This window comes from Bombina bombina, chromosome 1 (genome assembly GCF_027579735.1).
Source record: "Bombina bombina isolate aBomBom1 chromosome 1, aBomBom1.pri, whole genome shotgun sequence".
NCBI classification, from domain to species: Eukaryota; Metazoa; Chordata; class Amphibia; order Anura; family Bombinatoridae; genus Bombina; species Bombina bombina.
The window spans coordinates 800,105,727-800,115,756 of NC_069499.1; the positions used below are offsets into that span (position 1 = coordinate 800,105,727).

At 38.0% G+C, this 10,030-nt stretch overlaps 1 non-coding gene across 1 annotated transcript; it reads left to right on the forward strand.

Moving 5' to 3' along the window:
* The first annotated feature begins 8,731 nt into the window (after window positions 1-8,731).
* TRNAG-UCC (transfer RNA glycine (anticodon UCC)) lies at window positions 8,732-8,803 on the forward strand. The gene has a single exon. It is a non-coding gene; the product is annotated as a tRNA-Gly (tRNA).
* The last annotated feature ends 1,227 nt before the right edge of the window (window positions 8,804-10,030 follow it).

Consider the following 10,030-nt stretch of genomic DNA (forward strand, 5'->3'; position numbering starts at 1 on the left):
GGGGCAGTCGATCACTGATCTTTTCTGGTTAAACCAGAACCCAGTTTATTTAAGGCTAGGTTATCAACATGTCATTTTAACTAAATGCGGAGACAATTAGTTCTGTGTCCCCAGGGTGCCATTTCTCATCTGTCAAGGTCATCCGTGTGTGGTTAGATTCTGACTTGCTCTACTAACTATCAAAAGTCAAGGACCATTCTCCCCTCAATTGAGCATTGAGAATATAGTCTGTATTCCTGATTGGGTAAATGATTTGGTTTTGCTGAGTTTGGCTTAGTGTGCGTATGTAGGTATCCCACTTTATCATGAAGTGTGTTGTCCTACCCTGGAGGTCCCCTAGTGCATCTGCTTGTTCATATATCATTTGTTGATGAATCTCCCTTTTGAGATGATTGAGAGTGGGGGCGTCGCCTTTGAGACAGTATTTAAATACCGTTTTTCTATCTTGTAGAATGACTTTGTGAATGAATATTAAATCTGCTTTGGGTATGTCTTGAAGATCAAGGAAGATTATCATCTGTGGTGAAAGAGTTAGTGACGTGTTATTCGTGGTATTTATCCAATGTGTTAGCATACCCCAGAATCTATACAGTCTGGGGCAAGCCCACAGCATATGGATTAGGTCTGCTTTTGGCATTGAGCATTTCGGGCATTTGCCTTCTGCTTCTGGTTCCCAGATTCTATAAAGTTTAGGGGTAATGTATGCATTGCCTAACAATTTAGTGTGTGCTTCTCTGATATCCACCAAGAGCAATGCTAGGCTTACTTTTTGTATGCTTTGTTGAACTAACTTGGTTGGTATTTCTGTGCCTAGGACTTCTGTCCATTTCTCACTGATTTGTTTTAGTGAGTGTTCTTTATCTTGTGCTCCAAGTGTTTTGTAGGTTGGAGTGATTGAGGTGACTCCGTGTTTATATAAGTTACATAGTGGGTATAGTGGATTATCTTTCCCCTGGAGTTCCCCTGTTATCTCAAGTGACCTTATGTAATGTTTTACTTGCAAGTACACAAAGTGATGTGTGCGTGGGATATGATATTCTTCATGTTGCAGGCTGTATCCACTTTTTCAAATAAATCAATCCACATTGGTCTTTCACTTTTTGTGTATAATGTGTGGAAATCAAGTTGGGTGGATGATATTTCTTGTTCTGCACTGGATATCAAAATGCTTAACTTTCCTTCCTCTGAGTGCTGAGGCCTATTTTAGTGGTGTGTAGTTAAGGCCTAGTACACAACTGTGTTCTGTCTATTGGTTGCAGCTCCCTGCTCCCCTTATGTTACGTCTGGCGTGTGGTTGTGTTCAGGTCCTATCAATGTACTTTGGAGGCTTCCGTGTGCAGAGCTAAACTGACGCGCCATGTGGTCTGAGGGCCTAGTTTTGGGCCGAGTCGTTACGCACTGTATCCAGATGACCTGCCTGCTTTTCCAGGCTTCTCTCTCCTCCGCAACTTTTCTTGATTGCCTAATCGACACTTATTGAGACCGGAGGGCTAACTGGGGCTCCAACTGAGATTGCGGGCCGCGCCGCACCTCTTTCTTGTAGCAGCTTCACAGCGGGGTGGGGGGAGCTGATGTGATTGCCCCCAACTCTGTTGTCTGGGTGGGTGTCAAGGTCTTTCCCACCAAGGATGAATGTGCCCGGGCAGTGTACACCGGGATTAACCCTGGATTCTGCTCACAACGAACGGAGCTCATGCTTCTTGCTGCCGTTCTTGTGGCCCGCCCACCAGAAGTCGAGGGTTAATACTGTTATCATTCACCTTCTCCCTCACAGTCTCACCGTGTCTATCTAGTCATTTGTGCTTTTAAAATGGATGGATTATCAATTGTGTGTCAAAAATCATAAGAAAGGCATTCTGTGCAACAGCACTGGGCATACTAGGTAGCTTATGTGTGAGCATTATTGTGTAAGTATAAATATATATTTATATTTAGCTATCAGTTAGAGATTAGAAAGGTATACGTCTGTTTCAATACCTAATAAATTATTATTAATTAAAAGAATATGACACCCAAAAAAATTATTTTGTGATTTAGACAGGGCATACCATTTAAAAAAGTCTCCAATTTACTTCTATTATCAAATTTGCTTTGTTCCCATTATATTCTGTGTTGAAGGGATACCTAGGTAGGCAAATGAAGCACTACATGAGAGGAAACAGTGCTGCCATTGAGTGTTCTTGAAACAGATAACATTTTTGCAAAACTGCTACCATATAGTGCTCCAGAAATGTGCCAACTCCTAAGCATATGTCCCTGCTTTTCAACAAAAGATACCAAGAAAAGGAAGAAAAAATTGATAATAGAAGTAAATTAGAAAGTTGTTTAAAATGGCATGTTCTATCTGATTCATGAAATAAAATGTGGGGTTTTGTATCCCTTTAACTAAGCTGAATCAGTGTTGCAGGCAGAGAGCTACATGCCAGTACACGTTTAGACCTAGTAGCTGAATAGTAGGAGTATATGACACTATACCTGTGTACTGGATAGGCCCCAGGATGTGAGCTGTAATTATCAGCAGGAAGAGTAGGTAACAGCTGGTACAGACATGCAGAGCAGAGCACACACAGTGTAGTTTGTGACCTTGTGTCTTATCATATGAAGGATAAAGAATTCCAACTACTGGTTAGTCCCACACCCAGAGCTCTAATAGGTAAAGCTCAACAGCTAAACACAAAGTGAATCATCTAAAAGTGCAGCAATAAACAATGTATAATAGTACAAACAGAATTAGAAAATTGTATTTAGCGGAGGACTAGAAATTTTTGACCCAGGAGGCAAGTACAACCCAGTGACTCAAGAACTGCACCCACCCCTTTTAAAATGTTAGTTTTGATATAATAAGAATTAGCTGAAGTGAGGCATGTAAGAATAATAAAGTATGGCTGTTTACATTTCACTCCAGATTTTTTTTTTACTCCTGCTCTGCATTATTGGCAGCTTTTTGGTTATCATGGGGCCCCTTTTGTGGTATTCATACAGGGCAGCCTACAGCTATAGTAACCTAGGGCTTCTAAAGGATACAGGCAGCAAACCATTGCCAATGTACACAGTGAATTAGATACAGTGCAGGTGCAGACAGCATGGTGTGCACAAACCATACACACCCATATATGTGTATGTATGTTTATATACACATACTTATATATAATACTCATACACATGCTTATATATGATACACATACCTATGTTTATATATAATACACGTACACATGCTTATATATAATACACCATATATATAATACACGTACACATGCTTATATATAATACACATACACATGCTTATATATAATACACATTATATATAATACACGTACACGTGCTTATATATAATACACATACACATGCTTATATATAATACATATGCTTATATATAATACACATATACATGCTTATATTACTATTATTAGGGCGGTAGTTGGATGGGGAGGTAGGATCAAGGGAAGGTTTTTTGAGGATAGGTGTGTGACCAGCGCATGTTTCATCGATGAGGGAAATGTACCAGTGCTGAGGGAGAGGTTGAAAATGTGTGTTAGTATAGGGGTAAGGGTAGCAGAGAGGGAGGGGAGTAGCTGTGAGGGGATAGGGTCAAGGGGACAGGTAGTGAGGTGAGTGTTCGCAGTATAAGTGCCGAAACGTCTTCCTCAGTAACAGGGGAGAATGAACTAAGTTTCAGGTTATGAGGGTTGTGGTTGAGTGAGAGCATTTGAGGGGGGGAGAGAATGGAATTATGTTGAGAGCTGATTTCATGTCTGATGGAGTCAATTTTGTTAATGAAGTGACTGGCAAAGTCTTGAGCTGACAGAGAAGTTGTATTAGGAAGTGGGGGAGGGCGGAGGAGAGTATTGAAAGTGGAGAACAGACGTTTTGGGTTTGAAGAAAGATTAGAGATAAGAGTAGAGAAGTAGTGTTGCTTGTGGAGATTAAGGGCAGAGTGGTAGGAGTTCAAGATGAATTTGTAATGAAGAAAATCCGTGATTTTCTCCAATGCCGTTCAGCAGTACGGGAACATCTGCGTAGGTACCGTGTCAGAGGAGTATGCCAGGGCTGGGGATGAGTGTGTGATTTCCGAGCAGTGGTAAGAGGGGCGAGATTGTCAAGGACGGATATAAGGGTGGAATTATAGTGGCAGATAGATTGTTCAGGGCAGGAAAAGGAGGAGAAGGATGAGAGGAGCGGTTTAAGGGAATTAGCAAGTTGTTGCTGATCTAAAGACATAATGTTTCTGTGAAGTTTGGTGTGAGGAGTAGAAGGTAGGAGAGTTGTAGGAAGGGATGATATGTTGCAAGTAAGGAGATGGTGGTCAGAAAGAGGAAAAGGGGAGTTTGAGAAGTTTGACAGAGTGCATCGATAGCTAAAGATCAGGTCAAGAGAGTGACCGTCTTTGTGAGTGGGAGAATCAGTCCATTGTGACAGACCGAAAGAGGAAGTGAGTTGCAGAAGTTGTTTAGCAGATGAGGCAGTGGGATTGTTAAGGGGGATGTTGAAGTTGCCAAGAATGAGGTCTGAGGAAAGGAAATGGGGTAGCCAGGCAGCCAAGTGATCTAGAAATTGAGTTGAGGAGCCAGGGGGTCGGTATATGACTGCAACACGTACAGAGAGAGGGGAGAATAAGCGAATCATGTGGGTTTCGAATGAGGGAAAAGTGAGGGAAGAGATAGGATGTATTTGTTGAAAGGTGCAACGAGAGGAAAGTAAAATACCTACACCATCTCCTTGTCTGTTACCAGACCTAGGAGTGTGGCTGAAGTGCAGAGCCCCATGTGACAGAGCAGCAGTGGATGCTGTGTCTAGGGGAGAGAGCCAGGTTTCTGTTAGGGCCAGAAGGTTGAGGGAGCGGGAGATGAAGAGGTCATGTATAGAAGTGAGTTTGTTGCAAACAGAGCGAGAGTTCCAGAGTGCACAAGTGAAAGGGGTAGTGGCTTTAGATGCAAGAGGAATGTGAGTAAGGTGTGCAGAGTTTTGTTTTCTGAGTCTATGGGATGGTACACATGGATGTGCACGGCTTGTCAGTGGTTGGGGACCAGGATTAGGGGAGATGTCACCAGCAGTAAGTAGAAGCAAGAGGGAGAGTGACATGAGATGAGATACAGATTTGCAGTAGTGAGACTGCTTTTGAGATGAGCTGCAGGGGGTAGAGAGAGTGTTTAGGAATAGGTAAAGTTCATGAGTAGAAAAGTAAGGTGAGTTTAAGAGAGATGGGCTAATGAACAGTGCAGGTGGAGAGGGAGAAGGAGTAATTGAATAGTGTAGTTTGTTATAGAGACAAAGGGTAGCAAAAAGGAATATGAATATATTGAGCATTTTTACAGAATTGGGAACCAGTTAAAAACATAAGACACAGAATTACTGTAACAATTGCATAAGGGAACAAAAGGTACATGAAACATAATATAACAAAAGTACTGTGTATTCTATAGGGTTAAGGGAATGGAAGGATGTGCTGATCAGTGTTTGCACCTGTCATTTCAGGAGTGTGAAAGTTGTGTGGGAGACTATCTATAAATGAGGAAATTAGCTTGGGGTGGGTGGGGTGAGGGATAGGGTGGGAGGGAAGCTGTTTTCCAGAAGGCTACCTGTAGTAAGTTAGAGGGCAGATGAAGCAGCTGAGTGGAAAAGTCTGTGTATTGTCTCTGAGTTTTGGGAGAGAATGTGTTTCAATTCAAGCTGAAGGAGAGAGAGATATTAGGTTAGTGATGGTCCAGCCAGAGTGTGTTAAAGGAGTGGGAGGATACATTAAAGCTGAGGGTCAGTCATGCAGAAACAAAATAAAAAAAACATCAACAAAATATTACAGAGATAAGACTGAGGTATACCAGGGGTGAAATAAGACCATTAAACAAATACAGATAAATGGTCAAGAGTTGCTTAAACTAACTTAACATAATGGCAGACATAAAGTTGATAAAATATGCAATGAGCTAGAGGTATGCAAATTATGACTAGCACAGCCTGTAATTACAAAGTCATGGTAATATATACATTTAAAATAAAAACAAAACAAAAGGAATTATCACTAAATATACAAACACATACAATAAAACAACTTGGTAGGTAAAATTTAGTGAAGCTGTTTTCCAGAAGGCTACCTGTAGTAAGTTAGAGGGCAGATGAAGTAGCTGAGTGGAAAACTCTGTGTATTGTCTCTGAGTTTTGGGAGAGAATGTGTTTCAATTCAAGCTGAATACACGTACACATGCTTAAATGTAATACACATACACATGCTTATATATAATACACATTATATATAATACACGTACACGTGCTTATATATAATACATATGCTTATATATAATACACATATACATGCTTATATTATTATTATTATTATCATTATTATTATTATCGGTTATTTATAGAGCGCCAACAGATTCCGCAGCGCTATTAACAAAGGCGGAGTAGAACAAAACAATTATAGGGATCAAATGGGTAGAGGGCCCTGCCAAGAGTTGCACTGTTTATCAGTAATTCAGAATATTTTAATTTTTCTTTGTTTCTTTCTTTCTTTCTTTCTTTTTGTACAACAGCAATAATAAAGAGCTGATTAATAAGATAATGCTAAATATATTCTAAGTAAAAAAGAATATATAAATATATATATATTTTTAATGCAAAATATAACAGGAGAGTGAAAAGGGTAAGTATCTCAAATGGTAGAACACTCGCTTAGCGTGCGAGATGGAGTTGAATCGATATCCTCATTCTCCATCTCTTACATTTCTCACTTTTTAACAGGATTTTAGTTTTTACCTTTTAGTTTTCTAGACTGCAATAGAGTGCCTTATGTTTACCAGCAGATTAATAAGTCGTTTTTCTGTCTCGTAGAGCTACTTAGAGAAATAAAAAGGAAATTGTATTTTGGGGCTGCAAAGTGCCAGCATAATATTCTAAGACACTTTTCATATATTTTTAGCATAGAGCATAACACATCTTATTAATCTTAGAGTGTGTAGTTGCTTGTCTGTCAGTGAAACTTGTGAATAGATCATACTCACCAGTCAGTCGGCTTCATATGCTCCAAACCTGATGACTTTTTCCTCACATATTGCAATGTTCACTAAACTAGTGTGCTGAGAAGAAGACAGTGTGATTCCCATAACAGTTATACACGGAGGCAAAACAGTCAGAAAGTATATTATTAATTACACACATGAGATAAATCAGTTCTGTCCCGCTGTCACAGCCACAACTGTTCCCTTCATTAAGAACCTCTGTCCCAGAAACAAATCTGAAATCAATAGGCCACACTCGACTCTTCCAGCAACATGCCTAATGTCCGCCCATGATCCACGCTGATTCCAGACTCAACTGTCTTGAAAATCCTAGAATATACCAGCTTGTTATGGCTTTGTGTTTGTTTGTTTTTGCTTTTATTTTGTTTACTAAATTGAGTGGTTTTACTAATTTTCTTCCAGTTAATTAGAACTGCTTAGCTAAAGCAGCATAAATCTCCAATTTGAGATAAAATATTGAATCCAAAAAAAGAAGCAATCGTAGATTGAGATTCATAAACCTAGGAAGCAGTGGCATTCAAAAAAATGTATTATAGAAAGTGGGTCTTTTAATGCCTTTAAATAAAAATCAGAATATAATAAAAAAAAGGTATAGAAAATGAATTATAATGAATTAATAGTGTTCATTCATTATTTAATGACCTAATAAGAAGCACAGAACTGCTTTATAATAACAGATAAGAGCAAAAAACACAAAAAACCTTTTAAGGTTGTATGTGGTTTGCAGTTTGCAGTTTTAGCAGCCCTGGCCAAAAGGGGTAAGTGACAGCAGCAAGGGGACAACATTTAAAAAATAAACATATATATAAATAAAGATATATAAATATATATGTGAGTAATAAAGAAAGATTTGGTTACAGAATTTCGACAAACCCTGTATAAAGAAAAGGGACTTCAGCACTCTTTTTGAAAAAATCTTATATCATTTTATTCCAGAAACAGATCTAAAAACAGTGGACCTTTGCCTTACTCGTAAGCAAAATTCCTATGCACATGAACACACACTAAAAAAGTTACATATGCACACTTGACTGGCTAGCCTAATTATAAGATAACCTGTAAAAAGTTATGCAACTATATCACAAGCAACAAACTGTAATAAATAAATATATTAGCTGAAATGCCTATACAAGGGTTAACATTATAAGCAAAATACAATGCTAGATGTTATGTGTCAGTTAGTCAACAACAGATTATCGCAACTTTGTTGCAAAAAATGGTTTCGGTTTCGTTAGCCTGTTGCAGTATAAACTCATACTCAGGTTACATATTTCTTTTGGGGGACTTACCATTTTTTGCAACAAAGTTGCGATAATCTGTTGATAATCAATGCTATATATATATATATTCTGTATTTAACTATTTAAGCTAAATACCTAATATCTCTCCCCAATTATATTTATTTTTGTATATATAAATATATATATATATATATATATATATATATATATATATATATTAAAGTACTTTATTTCTGAGAAATTCCTGGTCACACTAAACATAATCTAGGGTTATGTGGTAGTTTTGACATTATATATATATATATATATATATATATATATATATATATATATATATATATCTATATATCTATATATCTATCTATATATATATATATATATATATAAAATATATATAATATATATATAGATATATATATATATATATATATATATATATATATATATATCAAATGTTAAAACCAGCACCAGCAGCAAGCGTTGGTGGTATAGTGGTGAGCATAGCTGCCTTCCAAGCAGTTGACCCGGGTTCGATTCCCGGCCAACGCAGTCTACCTTTTCCTATGGAATTATTTAATGAAATTATTTTTGTTTTTACTTTATTTTATGAAAGAAAACCTTATTCTTTAAAATGATGAATCAACCTAACATATTATAAAACCAATGTATAAGAAAATAAAGCAAAATTGATGCTATAGTTGCTAAATATGAAAAAAGCACTTAATAACAATTGTTCTTGTCATAATGACAAAACAAAATATATAAAATATATTTAAAAAATCATCATACATCTTTAATATATACCAATCAACAGTGGTTTCTAGACATGTGCATTCGGTTTCATGAAACAAATCTCAGGACGGATGCACCACGAAATTTAAAGAAAACAGATAATTACTGAAGAAATGTAAAAGTATTAATTTGTTTCCTTTAAATTGCAAAATTTTGGAGAACCAGATCAAGACCCAGTCATGGCCAGACCAATCTCTAGACCTGAACCCCATTGAAAACTCCTGGAATGTGAGCAAGAGGAAAATGGATGCATAGGTGGTCTTAGTTTTAGGCCAAATAGGTGACCGCCTAAGGCCTTCCTCATGGTGGGGCCTCACATAGGGGCATAAAAAATGTGTGCTATTTATTTTCTTTTTCAATTGTTGGCACAGTTAATTTTTAATAGTGTAGCAGCCCCATCCAACTAGCATCTTTCTAGCACAGCTGTATATTGTCAATCTCAAAGCTTTAAGATGCAATGTTCTCTAACTGCTATCAAGTGCAGACTTCTCTCTTTCCTCCACCTTCTGTTTGTCCCAGTGTGGTGCTGTGAGCCTCAGTGTAATCGGGAGGCAAGAGGACACAGGCTACAATGAACACATAAGAGGGACAGGGAGCTGCACCTAGTCTAGTATCTCCTAAGTTCCCTCCATGCAGCACACAGAAAATATGTCATTTTAACCCTTTTTCAACCAGTGATAAGCTGCTAGTAACATTTCTTATACCCCTCACCCTCCTTCAATTTCCTTTCTTACTCTTGTCTCTGTCTCTTTACTCTCTTATCTCTCCCTCCCTCCCCACTTTTCTCTCTTTCCCTCTTCTCTCCTTTAATTCTCCCTTCTCTCCCCCTCCTCTTTCTCTTCACTATCTCCCAGTCTCTCCATCTCTCTTCCTCTTCATTCCCTTCTCTCTTCACTTTTGTTTCCATATTTCCCTCTTCTCTCCCCCATTTATCTTTCCTCACTCTCCCTTTCTATTCATCTTAACTCCATTCTCTCCTTACAA